The sequence below is a fragment of the Mycteria americana genome, chromosome Z (genome assembly GCF_035582795.1).
Source record: "Mycteria americana isolate JAX WOST 10 ecotype Jacksonville Zoo and Gardens chromosome Z, USCA_MyAme_1.0, whole genome shotgun sequence".
In the NCBI taxonomy this organism is placed as follows: domain Eukaryota; kingdom Metazoa; phylum Chordata; class Aves; order Ciconiiformes; family Ciconiidae; genus Mycteria; species Mycteria americana.
Genome location: NC_134396.1, coordinates 54,579,375 through 54,594,636, shown reverse-complemented (window position 1 = coordinate 54,594,636; position 15,262 = coordinate 54,579,375). Strand labels below are relative to the sequence as shown.

The 15,262-nt window shown below is 40.2% G+C and overlaps 1 protein-coding gene across 2 annotated transcripts in view; it reads left to right on the top strand.

Annotated features, from left to right (window-relative positions):
- EFNA5 (ephrin A5) overlaps positions 1-15,262 on the top strand; it is a 215,702-nt gene that overhangs the window by 46,793 nt on the left and 153,647 nt on the right. The gene's annotated exons all lie outside the window — the stretch shown is intronic.

Genomic DNA, 15,262 nt, shown 5'->3' with positions numbered 1-15,262 from the left:
GGCACAGTCTGCATGGAACAAGCCATTTTTGATTCTCGAGCCTTGGGCTCTTGCCAGATTACCTTTTGGTGAGCAGCCGGACAGATTTACTGAATGACATTTAGGTAATAAAAAACTGGGTGTTAGCTGTTTAATTTTAAGTGTCTGATCCACTGCATCTGTACTGTAGATGTAACTTGCCAGACAGTGAGCAGTGTTTGCCAACCACAGTGGCAAACGCACTGGATACTTTGTTCAGTGAAGAAGGGGTACTGCTAACGTCTGCTTTGCCTGCTCTGCTGCTCTTTCCTGCGCCATTTTTTGAGTTATTTATTTAGGATTTTTTGTCTTATTCTTGCCCATCTTCTCTTTCCCCTTCCTACATTTCTCCCTTCCCTTCCAACCAGCAAAGAATCTGAGGAATACAGGAGTAAGGATTGTGGAAACTCTCAGTCCTGCCAGTCAGTCTGCTTTGGTCCTTTTCAGGCAGGGAAGCAATGCAGGAAATGCTTAGTAGGTCGAGCCTGCTCTAGGTTACTGCCATTTAAAGGCCATTCATATGCACATGAAAAATTTTTGTTTCTCTCACTCCCTTGCAACTTCTTTCAGTGACGCTAGCTAATCTTGCTTTCTTTTTGATTAATCTCATGCAGACAAGGAATAATTGATGCCTTTAATGTAACAACAAATGGGCATAGCTGTCTAGAAAAATTCAAATTTGCTTTGTCACAAGACAAGGTCTTTCCAGGTTTCAGCCTCTACAGCCTCAGCTGCCTGTGAACATCTGGGAGCATAAATACATATGACAACAGTGCTAAGACAACTCTGGGGTTTTTGTTGTTTTGTTTTGTTGTGTGAGGGGTTTTTGGGGGTTTTTTTTGGGTTTGTTTTTTTTTTTTAAATTTCCTTGAGGCTGATAGAGATAGCTCAGTGGCTTAGCTCTCATCCTGGTTTTTTGGACTCTGTCAATCAAGTCTTAATTAAATGTGTGGCAGAGTGTTTTTTGAATATTGCACCCTATGATGGTGAATGGGTTCATATAAATACGTGTACTAAAAAGACTGAGAGGGCATAGTGTTTTCCGGTATGAGTGTGTAGAAAATGCTGGTCCCTTTGCCCAGAAGTTATTAGGCGTCACCTTAGACTAGTAGTTCAAAAACCACATTTAGATCTTTTAGAATTACTCCTGCATCATAAAAATAACAGTAGGAATGGTAGTTACTGCAAGACGAACCCATAATTTGGTGTGGAAAACAGTCTTTTCTGTTATGCGTGTTCTTAGCAACGAGAAATACCTTTCTTGCCTAAGGTCATTAAGGGTGTTATGGTGGGATCGTGAGTTAGTTAACTTTCTCAAGAAATCAGAAGCTAGGTGAATAAAATGCAATCAGTAGCTCTGGATATGTTTTCTGTTGTTTATTGCAAAGGACATGAAAGCAAAACATTCAGAAACAAATCTTTAACCTTCCTTTTTCACCCTTCATAAACTAGATGCTTTTTGTCTTCTGTTTTTTTTACTTAAAAATTTTGGTTTTGAGGACTGAACTGAAAGGCATGATCACTTGTTTCAAAAGAAATGAGAATACATTTAATCACAGGCAGTAATGAACAGAGGAGCAGCTGCTCTTTGGGGTCCCAGATAGCTTGCTGTTGGGTATACTGGATTTAGAACTTTTTGCCAGTGTCACTGAAGGACAAAACCTTATCTTTTTTTTTTTCATATGACTTGTGGACGTGCTCACAGCAAACTGAGAGCCTACTTTTAGGTGACTACTAAACTGCAGAAAGGCATATTGTTACAGTATTGTCTTTGTTAGCATCACCTGTTGAGGCATTTAATGCAATAATACACTGGCAAACTAGGACCAAAGCACATAATTACACAGAAGATGTGGACTGTGAAAGGCACATGCCTGCTACTAAGCTATCTCTGATTCATTCACCCAGCTGGGAAAGTCAAACCGTTTGAACAGTTAAAGGAAAATAATTCTTGATTGCATCTGTCAGCTTTGGCCAGGCACTTGTGTTTTGTTTTTCTGTGATTGCACTTAAAACTTTTTATGCTCTTTTACCTCTAAATATGTTGATCACCCATCGAGTGAGATCAGCTTTTCTGATGTATTCCTTCTTAAGAGGAACAGAAAGAGTGAAGGGGACTTCTTTGGCTCTTGTATAGTTTAGTTTCTATGCAATTCTGATTTGCCTGGAAGTTCGAAATCCAGATTATTTGTCATTTCACTTATGGCTTCATAGGTGGAATAAGCATGGAGGGAGAAACAAGAGGCAGAGGAAAGGTAGAGAATAAAAATGGGAAGAGGCAGAACTATCTTTGGAGGAACTGGGGATTGTCAGCTGTTCAGTGGTTTGGAACAAGCAGCCTATGCTGTGTCCCATTCATTCATTCCTTCTGTCTCCTCGTCTATTATCTTCGACTTTGGTGTTCATCCCACCCTAAAATGACCTGAGCTGATATGACATGAAGGTGAAGATTGTGGTAAGGGATGGGGGGCTGATATCCCCAGGAGTACTGATTTAGCTATTAGTTAACAATAGCTATTGAACTTGTTCTCCCTGAGTGCATTATGTGGAGTATTACAGTAGTAAGTGGGGAGGTAGGCATGAGAAGATGTGAAAGGGAACAATTCCCTCCAGGGGATGAAATTTTCTTTTTTATCTTTTGTATTTTTGGTACCATGTATGCATTACTTACTGTCTGTTAGAGCTAAAACTCAAACTACTGAGGTTCTTTTTTTTTTCTGAGTAAGAAACACCAACAAGGCGATATGCCTTGTTAACAGTTGGTGTTTCAGTATTTAGAGAGGGAGGTGGACGAGGGAGTACAAGGAGAGTGTGATCCAGCAACAGGACTGCCATTCACAAAACCAAAGTGGAGCATTAGGTCTCCAGTTCCAGATTGCAGCTTACTTAATAATTAGAACTGATGTTCTAAGACTGCAATTTTACAGCATGTTATGATACTTGGATAAGAAAACAGTTATTTTTTCCTTAAATAAGTGCTCTACCAGTTGTTTTTATGTCTATGACCACGCTGCCTCTCTCATACAGATTACATTATATTCTCATGCCTTCTGTATGGAGAAGAGGGGTCAGTGTTGCATGCTTGCTCACTTGCTCTTGCTTGTGCATACACACATACTCATGCTTACTTTCTCTCATAATATCCATAAGGGGGTTAAGGGAGGGAAGGAGAAGAATATAAACAGAAAAACCACATCCTGACAGCTGCCTCCAGTCAGTCATGTTTTCGGCCAGCCTTTTAAATCTTACAGTGGCTCCTAATTTGTCCCATATGAGTCTTCTCCCAGTGGGGCTGTTTTCCATTTCCTTTTTGCTTTCATTTGATCCAAAGTAAACAGTTAACAAAGAATAAACCAATTCAGACAGCTGTCAATGGACCATCAGCTTTCAGGTGTCTCAGACAGGAAGAAGAGGGCATATTATTTTGAAGGTAAGAAGGGAAAATGGGACTGAAACCTGATGCCTGTGTGGACCAGAAAAATATTTCCAGGTCAAGTCTGCTTAAGACAGTGTGGTCAGGAGATAAATTTTGGGACTGCTGATTTGGTTTTGTTAATATGCATACAAACCTCTTCGTGTTAAAAGCCTTTTAGATTAAAAATACCTGGGGTGCATGACACAAGGGAAAAATCACAACACTTTACTAGTAATTCATGAGATCTCAAGACCCGTTTGGGGTCTTGTTGTGTGTCAGGGACCTGTTGGTGTTTGCAAATATTGCAGCTGCCAAATATGGTGATGCTGCATTTGTTTGCTGATTTTTAAGATGAGGTTTCCTACAAAGCCTGAATGTATCTTTCATCTTACATAAAGGAGTGTCTAGGAGCAGGGGAGATAACCCACCTTTCTCTTAGAGATGTATAGAGTATGTCAGAGCAGCTTTCTCCTGCCTGTCCAGTTAGGTTAATCTGTTCTAAGTACCAATTGCTTATCATGCCTGCAAAACTCAACAAAGTCATTTATCATGTCACTTGAAAACTTCTCTAGTCTATGTTCAGGAAGGATCTAAAGGATTCCCATGGCATTTCCTCCAAAAAAACCCCAACCCAAAACAAGAATTGATGCCGAAATAATACATTTTATATTGAGGTCTCCTAAATAAATGGCATTGCAGCTAGTTGCCTGGAGGTCATTATTGGCTCTGCCTTACAGTATTAGAGTAAAACCTATCTTACCAGCTATCTAGGTCTGTTTGCAAAAACCTATCACTATATTATTGAAGCTCTGCTTCCACTGAAATTTGGAGGTATGCCTACATAGACTCTTCCTGTCATTTCCTAGCTTTGGGGGCTTGAGAGTTTTTTTTTTGGGGGGGGGGGAGATAAGGGTTGAATGGAGAAGGGGAAGGAGGACTAGCTAAGATTTTTTCCATCTTGTCTACAGTTTATAAGAGAATGATTTTCAGAACGATGATTCCTGCTATAATGATATATGGTGCATTTGTGTAATGCAGCTCTCGGGGCTTAGTACAGTATTCTGCAGGTTCTTCCATTTCTCAAAAAAAGTGATCCATTAGAAGAAAGTAAGCTGTGTTTCTTAGTTTTGCTTTCATCACTTTCCATTATGTTGAAATAACTGATACCGAAGTCATTCTCTAATGATAGAGAATAATGCAATTGGCTTTGAACACTTAATTCTTTCTCAAGAAAATAGTCCTGTTGGCTGCATCTGAACTTCAGGGAGAAGTGGGAGCCAAGGGAGACTCAGGCTCCTGAAGGGTAAAGTAAGCTCAAGTCCTTGTAGTAGTCCTGTAGGAAAGCAATGTAGTGAGGTCTAGCAGGGGCTTTGGATGTGTTTGCCAGGAAAAGGTAGATCTGCTGAAAGTGAGGAGAGAAACATATGGCAGAAATGGACCCTGAGATCAGTCAGGCCTTGTGCGAGGGAACAGGCAGGTTAGAGGGAGCTTGGAATCAGGACATGTCCTGGGAAGACTTTTGGAGGGAGGGTTGGAGCTTGGCTGCAGCCAAGGCTGTGAACAGATAGATGGAGGCAAGATTAAATGAACACTGAATTTCAGAGAAAGAAAGCAGTAGAGCCTGTAGGTGGCATAAGGTGCCTCATATGTGTTTTTTCATGAAATTGCATGGCTGCCTTGTGAAATGTCGGAGAAACATAGAGGTCTGTGCATGTGATGACTGCTGCTGGGATGCCAGTGGGAGGCTGAGCTTAGGGGCAAATACAGGTGTCTTCTGGGGTGGAGGTAGCTGAAGTATTGAACTATAGTTCAATATAAGACAGTAGGTGTGCTATCTGTATGCAGCTCACTATTAACAGTACCAATTTTTAATTTTACTCTACTTTTTTAAACAAGGAATTTGAGCTTTTTCTATTTGGAGTCACTGGTAAAATAACGCATCTCATAGCATTTGCTGTGAGTATTTCTGTTACCATGTTGCCATGACATCTATCTGTGAAAATTTTTATCTAAGTAAAAATACCTCAAATTCCTCCCTGCCCTCCCAATATTTTGCAACGGTCTCAGTGTTCGTTTTGGTAAAGTACAGCAGTGGGGATTTGGTAGAGTACAGTAGTAGGGTTACTTACTTTCCTCTTCCCAAAATTATGTGATAAAAGAGCAGTCCCTGTGCAGTTTCATACTAGGAAACAGTGTGTATATACACACATTCTGATTATTCTTATTTTTAAAATTCTGTTGAGGCATGAACTCAGTCCACACCGTATCAGAAACACAGAAATCTCCAGTTTTCTACCGCTTTAGCAGTTGTAAAAATAGAGTATATATATGTCTCCTTATCCCATAGAAAATTTCTTGCTTAACATTTATTGAAATGGATCTTATTATGCCTGATGTGTATCTCGTGGACAAGGAACAAGGGAGCTTTAGGGCCAGAGTTGCTCTCCCTGAGGTTTTGGTTTCATTTTATCATTTCACTTAACCTAAGTGCTGGACTGTGTTTCATTTCTGCCATTTTATTGTCAAAATTGAGTGTCTGTGTGTGCTCTGATTTGGTTTTGTGCTGTGGAGAGAGGATACGGCAAATTGAGTGTCTATGTGTGCTCTGATTTGGTTTTGTGCTGTGGAGAGAGGATACGGCATACTGCTTCAGTGAGCCTATCAGCACATACACCAAGAAAAGCTCAGTTCTGGGGAAAAAAAAACCCAGAAAACAGGAGTTAGAAAAAACTTCCAGTAATCAGATGGCTAGTTGAAGAAGTATTTCTGTTGGAGGTTTATGTCTAAATGAAAAGTTATGTTGTGAACTATACGTTAATTTCCCTAGTTATAGTTTTTGCTGAAGAGCTAAAGGAAATGTGAGTGAGAGGGAGGGGGCCAGAACTGGCGAGGGGGCTGGGAGGGAGGAGAGGTGTCCTCTGCAGCAGTTGGGAGCTGGAGTAGAAATAAGGAGGCAGACATTAATGACTACTTTGTGCCAGAGAGAGAGAAAACAGCGCACGCACCACATGCGACAAAATGTGTGTACGCAAATGTGTATATTTATGCTACTGTGAAGGGGTGGTGTATATTTATGCTACTGTGACAGGGGTAGGTGTTGATGAAATAAGTATCAATGATGCACAGTTTATGGGATTTTTATCGCTGGCACCACTGTTTGCCCAACTGGATATAGTAACACATGCTTGTCTCCTGCAAAACATTCCTTTCATCTCAGCTAATGCTGTTTAATGGGCCTGGATAAGGACTGCGTAAACAGAAGCAGAAGCTGCGTGGTTTGTGTGTGTATGTATTTAGCTTCACTGTTTTTACTCTCTCTCTCCTTCTCTGTCCCCCCCTGCCCCCCCTTGGTGAAACAGCAATTAGAAAAGCATTGCCTGGAATGGAAGAGGGACTTGTGTGGCTGTCATCTCTCACCTGTTTTTACATGCTTTTACTTCAGCTGCATCATTACCTTCTCTTGAGTTGCCTTAGAAGTAAATCCAGCACTGCTGGAATAAGAGTAATAGATCTGCTGCATCTCTGCATATTTACTGATTTCTGTGGTAAAGCGTGGGAAGAGAGAAGAGGATCAGGTACAAATACTGCCGGCTGATTTTTGAGAAAATGAGGCACTTAGATGGGAATGAGATCTTTTGCTCTGTTATTTGTTTTTTCCCCTTGAACTATCTTAACATTTTTACAAATAAAACATAGTCTGGGTTCCATTCTTGACATGGCAGAAGCTTAATAAGAAAACAGAGTATTTGCTGAGATCTTTGCTTTGGATTTGTTCTTCAGATTTTTCTAAGATGGTATTTATGCACCCCCCGGTCTACTTCCCCTCTTCCCTCCAGCAGAAAGAACAAAAATGGCACTCCTCCCTAAGTTCCTAAAAAGCCTCCTCCTGCCTCCTACTCTGTCTTGTATTCTCAGCTGTATGAGGGGAAGTCGGTCCAGCGATGAAGATATGTGTCTACTGCCTTGCTGTATTTGTTAAAAGGACAGAGTAATGCAAGTTCTTCAGAGATTTTCATGAAGTTGAAGTGAAGGTAACTGAAACAGCTTGGAAGAAATATAATTTTCTGCACGGTCTTTTTGTGTATGCTAAAGCTGAGGATGCAGTCAGACCACAGCAGTCATGTATGGTGAAAGAAACTGCCACTTTTCGCTGTTATTCTTGTTTCTTGTCTGTTCAGTGTCTTAAGCTGCAAGTGATAGATCTTGGCCTCCTTTGTGAGGTGTATCTATTTCTCAATGAGTCCTTGGTCTAGTTAGTTGTTTCTGCATTTATTAAATGACACAGAGGACCTCCCTTTGAAAAGAGTTGTTGCCTTTCCCACTCCTTATGAAGATGAATTAATAATTTTTCTCTCTTAATTAGGTTCCATCTGCTGTTCCTGTCTTGAATTCTAAAGGTTATAGTTATTACCATATTCATAAAATCACCCAACTGTGTAAGAGAACTTTAACAACAATTTTAAAGCCAAGTTCCTCTATTATGCCTCATTCAGTGTATGTTTTGCCATCAGTGATAGGGAAGCTGGTCACGTGGGGCAAGTCCTGCAAATGCTTTTCAGTTGTCTTACAGCAGAAACATGCCACCCTGCCAAGAGAAGTATGTCTGTATTTCAGTAAAACTCATACAGACTAGAGCTTCCAAACACAAAATGCCCAAATATCCATAGCTCTTGGATGAAAATCTTTTTAATATTCTGGCTTCCTCTAAACCTGTAGTGCTCAGTATCTTGTTGCTCACTATTATAAATTGAATGCCTAAGAATATATACTGGCTTTTAGCTGAGAGTGGATTTGGCATGAACAGGCAGCCTTAGCTTTCTGTCTCAAGAAATCTGAAAAGAAAGCATGATAGACCAAGATGAATACTATGTGAGGGTTGAGTGATGATTTATTTTTCCATTGCGAAGGGCAATGGGGATCTGATTTTAATGTGTGTGTCACTGCAGGTACAAGACCTGCAGCTACAAGGTAATCACATTGCAGTGTTTGGTACAAGGTTAAATTTTCCTTCTCTCTCACCCTACACGTACATACCTTTTCTTACCTTTCTCTGCTTTCCTTGCCTGTGTTCTCACTTAGTCCGTAGCAAGTACCTGAAGGTAAAGCTTACTTTCATCTGCTTCCTAGCCATCAGTTCCTTCTGATCTAGGCTTACACTGGTTATCTTTTAAGTGATAGTATGTTTACAAGAAGAAAAAAAATAAAGACATCTCTGAATTGCTTGCTTGACATAATCCCTTTCTTTAAGGAATACCTGGTTGTTCCACTGATAGCTAAATAGTATGGTCACTGTCTGAAATCAGCTTTTAGAAATCGATTCCTCATCTTGCCTTGTGGGTGATTCCTCACCTCATCCAGTGGGTGGTTGACTTTTTTCTGCCCCGGCTTCTCTTTCCCCTCACAGTCTGCAGACCTGTGCAATATGCTGTGCTCCTAGGTTGATCTGAATGAACGTGCAACATGACATATGATCTTCGGCATGAGTATCAGGCAATTCCTGCAGATCAGAGATTTGGGGGTCTGAGAGTTGAGATCTAACAATTCTTCTCTGGTCAATTTTAATAGCTTACGTCCCCCCTTCACTCAAAATTACTGGCTGTTCACTGTGATGTGTTCACTTAACCCTCTGCCAGAGGTTACCAGCTTTGTACCTCAGTGCTAAAAGGGAACATGTGCCTCTTTCCCCTTCACAGGTCAGTGCATTAGTCTGAGCTGCTGAGGAGAGCAACTGCACTGAAGACTGTGGGTGAAGAAGGCTGAGAGGTCGCTCAGTGATGGAGGGGCAGGCGGGCAGCTGGTATTCAGCTGTCCCAGCATGGTTTGCCAGAGACATCTGTCAGTGTCGTCAGTCCCTTGTTATAAAGGTGGTAATTTTTTGCCTGCCTGCAGTGGTGAATTACAGTGCTCAACCCCTGCCTGTGTTCTTGTTTGGATCTATTTCAGAGGTTTTGTCTTCGTGTTATTTGAGAATGGCCAGGGAGCTCTGGAGCCAAGCAGGTTAAATGTTTGTTAATCACTGTTAATAACTCTTTTTGCAGTTGAAAATTATGTACACTTGATTCCTCTCAACCGTACATCTCAGTTGGTTCCCTACCATGCTGCCTGCCATGTTCTTGACAGAGACAGGCAGCGATATACTCATCATTGCTGTCTGTGGACTGAAAACCAGTATGAACTGTGTGCACGTGGTGTGCAGACTGAGTCAGTGTACACTAGAAGTGACAGTCCATTCAAGTATTGAGTTACTGGAGAAATAATCTTAGCTGAGTTGCCATTTAATTAACTCTTGATGTAGCTGGGAAAACATGCACAACTGTGTAATTTACATACTGACATCTATTTCGGAAAGTAGCAATATATCATGGGAGCTAAAAATGAGACCACATTTAATTTCAGCTGTTGGTGATAGGGGTTTTTTTGAGTCTGTTGCTAATGGTAAAGGGGCTGTGGGCATCTCCTCAGTAGATTTGTTTGTGCGGCATAAATTGTACTCACACTTGCAAAGAGAGCCCTGGGACATGGATATTTGACACTGAGCTATAATTTTCCTTTATCTAACAGGCATTTTAATGTATTTCTTCAAGCACTTCAAGAATCCCATCCTTCTCAGTGTTGCCCTTAGAGTTTAAGATTTCGAAGAAGAAACACATCCCAGGAGAAGGGTCAAATTATGTTTGCATTTGTGAAGCTTAAATATATATTTAGGGATTGGTAACAATCTGCAGTTTGTGTCTGATGATTTTTTTAAGCTTGATGAAATATGTGGTTATTGCCAAATATATTTTTTCCCTAAGGCCTTTTGTGGGTGGGTAATATCTGCCTCTCTGTCCTCAGGGACAGAGTATATTTGGATCCCATTTACAGATTAGTCAAAAGTGTCTGTTGCTGATGTCTTGGCAAGTTGCTGCATTCACCCCATCTCCATTGTCTCTTGCTGTCTTTAAGGACCCCTTGGAATTGCAATAATGTTAGGAAATATCTCTTTGGGGGCAGGGAATAAATAGGAAGTACCTCAGCATCTCTGCGTCACCTTAATTGCAGTTTTTCTCAGGACTGAATTTTGCTGTGTGTCTTCCATCTCTAGTTTGTGGATGTTATTCCAGAATTTGGTGAGGAGCTGCTTTAGCTTTGCCTGTTTTACTGAACTGAGCAAGTCTGCCTGGACAGGTGTTCAGTGCATGTGTATGTAGGCAGCTGATGGCTTTGTATTTCTTTTTGAATTGAAGATGCTGCTGTAGCAGCTACAGATGGGTTTTTTTGCATAGAATTATCAGCTCCATAGCTTAGGAGGCTGAAAAGCTGTTGAACCCCTAGAGAAATATATATTTTTTTTTATTTGGTTACCTTTTATTTGGAACTGAAAATGATAGCAATTTAGATCTTATTTGAAATGTAACATACAAGAAAGAGTAGATTAACACTCCCTCTTGTGTGGCTGGCGTCTGTCCTTTTTTTGTGTAAGATGAATGGATGGAAAGCAAACCAGTAACACTTCTTTTTTCTGGCTTGGCTCATAGGTCTAGAAAATTTGGAATTAGCAACTGGAAAAGACTAACATCATTTTTAGTTTACTTACTGGATGATTTGTGGTGGGGATGACGCCCAACAAAGGTGACTGGTGGCATTTGGAATGAAATCCCGCTCTCTTGGGATTGATTAGTAGCAGTTGCTGAAGCAATGGATAAACAAGGAGTTGAAAATGTTTTAGAACAATAATGAGGAAATAGCAGCAAAGGACTTACCTCCTTGCCCAACAAATGGAAGAAGTGCCCCTCCTTCCTTCTGCTGAAGTTCTTGTAAAGCGGGAAAGTGTTACCCAAAACCTAGGTGGAAAAGTGTGTTTGTGTTGCACTGAAGTGTGCTTATATAAAATTATCATGTATTCTCTGCCATAAAATATGCTAGCACGTTTAGATACTGTGTTTAGCTTAAGGCTCATGTGAGACTGCACATGTTGCTGATCGTAGGAGAAAATAAAAATTTTTTCCCTTTTCCCCCAAACGAAGGGGAATTCTGATGCAGAGCTGGTAAATGAAACACTGCCTGCACCATAAAAGCCAGAATGGTATATGCATTTGTGCTTTGCTGTAGAGGCAAAGCACCTGCTCCACAAGAGCGATCAGTGAAATTACTGGATGTAATTGATGTTTGTGCAAAACAGGGAGCATTTGTTTTTTTCCTTCTTGTGGTTAATGTTCAGTGTGATAATGCAAATGAGTCCTCCATACCCCTCCCTACTCTGTCCTGTCACATGTACTTTTTATCTTTTTCCTTTGTCTTGTGGGTACTAGCAGTTGCTAAATGGCTTTTATAGAGGATAATATATTTAGGAAGCAATTTCCATTTGAGATTTTTACTGCTACCTCTCCCTCTCTGTGACCTAGGGAGTGGAAGGCTGATATAATACAGTTATCTTTCCAAGCTGAGTCACTTTAAAGCATGTGCTTGTAATATATGGTTTTTAATAATCTCTCCTGCTACAGAGCAGAAACTGGTCTCTGAATGAGGACAACCAGATGAAACTTGCTTCCGTGTAAACATGGCTTGGGCAGAATCAGCCAATTTCAAGGCGGATTAGTGTCAGCGCAGTGAAAACAGGATAAGGAAAGTATGAATATGGGGAGAACTTGAGCGTCACTTGTAAAAAAAGAAAAATCTGCATGGGATTGTTTCCCTTCCTCAGTCCCCCCAACTCCAAAATCTTCTTCTCCTGTCTCATGAGCCTTTTGTGCCTTAGGGTAGGGCAACACAACAGGACAAAAAACCGAAGGGAGAGCTGGTCTCCTGCGAGGGTGAGCAGAGCATAACACCGACTGGTCTCTTGTCCTGATCTGCAAGATTGCAGGTCCAAATCAACAGGTTTCTATTCCTGATGCTCCTTCCAGGTGCTACCTCTGTTTGCTGTCCTGTTTTTGACCAACCTGGGTTTTTTTTTTTAAGCATGTTGGTGTCCAGGCTGAGGAAGATATATTTTAAAGAAAAAAGGCCTTGTAGGATAACGTATTTTGAGCGATTTGTACCAGCTGCATTGGCAGAGAGTCCTTAAGCCTGGGATATGTGGGCACCTGCAGAGATCTTTTTTCTTAGGAGTCCATCCTGTAAATAACCTTTCACTGGGAATGCTGTGTTTGGGCTGCAGGTGTACCTTTTTGGTTCTTGGGAGAGGTCCCAGGAGCTGCTGCTCAACTTGCAGCAGTGAGTTATATAAAAACTTGTATGTATTGCAGATTTACCCTTGAGAACTTGGCTGAGCAGCCTGGAGCTCATGTCGTCACTAACTTTTGTCTTACCCTTTACACCTGTATTATGATAGTCCAGGACATGCCGTGTGGTTAAATGGGTTTCTGCTGCAGATTTGATGTGCGATGCTGGTTTAACAGGGCCTTTTTAGTCTGTCAAGTATATAATGTATCTGAATATTTTCCTCCTCCAAATTATCTTTATCCATGAAAACAGTAAAAAGTGCAATTTACCTTGGAAATCTTATTTTATGGCGTTTACAAACAGCTTACTCAGTCTTAGTACTTCTCTCAGATGTGAAGTTTTTTAAATGGCCTGCTAAAATTATCTGAGAATGAAGCTATAAAAAGCTGAGGGCTTGCACATCTGAAATGATGAAGAAAAAGAAACCCACAGAAATTTCATTGTGATTTCCATGTTGGGAGTGATAGCTGGGGTTTTGCCTTCAGGAACAAAAGATTAGCAAGAGGCAAAGCTTTTTGTAGGAGTTTTGAAGTAATTATGTGGTTGTCCCAACTTGCAGCAGCTCATTGAAAAGTATAAAATGTATTACTGGATCAGCTTGCTCCTAAACTATGTAATTTAGGATAGCATAAATGTGTTTCATATTAAGTGGGATCTTATGTTGATTTATTACCTGACTAATGTCATCCTTCCTATCCAAAGTGGTGTGTTTCCAGATTCCATTTCCTACTGATTGTTAGTACATAGTTTCTCCAGGGCTGTCCTGTGGAGGGAGTTTCTCTTGGGATGAAACATTTCTGGAAGAAGTCTTCTTTTTGCTGAGGAGCTGCATGTTGATTGGCAACATTTCAGGTTCAGCCAATAGCATCCACATATTTGAATCTGCAGAGATTTCTGTGAAAGATGAATTCTTTTTAACAGTTACTTTCAGTCCCCTCAGCTTTCATTTTGCCCCTTTGCAAATGGAAATGATCCCGAAAAGTTTCTTTTTTTTTTTTTTCTCCTCCTATAAAAATGTATGCAAACCAAGAAATGAAGCATTTCTGCTGTAATATTTTGGATAAGCTTCCAGCTTTACTAACCCTATTTTATTTTAATCTTCTGTCACACATTGTAGATCTTGGCAAGCTGAAAAGTTGTGGTTCAGCTGTTGTTTCCATTTTATTTTCTAAAGATGTGATATGTTTACCCAAATAATGAAAAGCTGTGAAAAGAGCATGATAAACTCTTTTCTGCATCTCCTTTCCTCCACTGAAGTATTTTAGGGGTATATAAAATATGAAATAATTATCCTGCACCTCAGGAAGTACCCAGCTACTTTCTTACGGTGGGGTAGATACAGCATGGGGACTCCTCTTCTTTGAAACCATAAAAGGAATCCTGACTGTAGGTTATTTAAGCTGTTTGTCCAAAAAGCCAAAATTCTCCTTGTCTGTTGTTTAAAATGACTGGATGGCTGTTTATGAGCTTTGTTTTGTTTTGTGTCTCTCATACTTTTTTAATAAAGCAAACTGTGGCTGTAAAGTAATTCTCAGTTGTAATACGGAAGCAAAGAAGCAGTGATTTTACAGGAATTATTTTTTTCAGAGCAGAATCTCTCGAGCAGTTAAGCTTGTTGTCGTTTTAGAATCGAGTGCATGCACCATAAGCAATAAAATTTCCAATTCAGTGGTAAACAGTCTCTTTGAACTGAGCTGGGGAGCAAGCTGTCTAATTTAAGTCCTGAGCATGACTATTGGTAAAGGTAGGAAAACATTGTGCTGGAAGGGTTATTTTCAAGTTGCCTGGTATCACTGAGGTCTCTGAAAGGAGCTCAGAGGAGCCTAGTCCTGTTCTAGCTATTCTAGTGTTATGCAAAATTGGTAACAACAGCTTGCTTTCTTCTGTAGCTAATTTTGGTCTGTACTTATGCACCTGGCATTACTGCAATTGCTTGGTAAGTTTTATAAACTTGCAAGGAAGGAGTCATTAAGCATCTGTTTGTAACTATGGAAGAAACGCTGTCGATGCTTTCACAGAGAATCAATTCTTTTTTTTTACTTTGGGTGTGCACAGATTAGTTTGGATAATAAGAGCAGCAGTATTGGCTCTGTCTTGCACAGAATTAGATCTTTGATTCTGGTAGTATCAATATTGAATACTTCTAAGAAAGTTTAGAAAAATGTTGCAAATATAAATCAATATATTTCCTTGGTGTACTAGCCTGGCTTTTGGCAGTTGGCAACTTAGAATAGGAATTAAAAAATATTTGAAATGGAGATTCAGTTAAAATATTGGTTAAGAATGAGATTTGGAAGCATTTTAACTTCTTGTGATTTTGAACAGACGCTGGGTTTCTTGTCTTTGTGGGAATACTTTTATGAATACTTCTGATGGCCTAAAATCACACAAAATCATGCTTTTAGTTGCCCATAGATTATAAGGAGTTAAAAAGCAGAAGGAAAAACTGCTAGGGCTCTAGTGGAAAATTTGACTTGTCTTCCTATGTGCTTTGCTGTGTCTATGCAGAGTCTTCTGTAAATTATTTCGTATAACTCGTTTTCTTTAGGAGTGGGGATATGAATTGTTCACCTCACCAAAGTGTGTTTTGATCTTGGAAAAAATGCTATACTGTTTGAAAATACC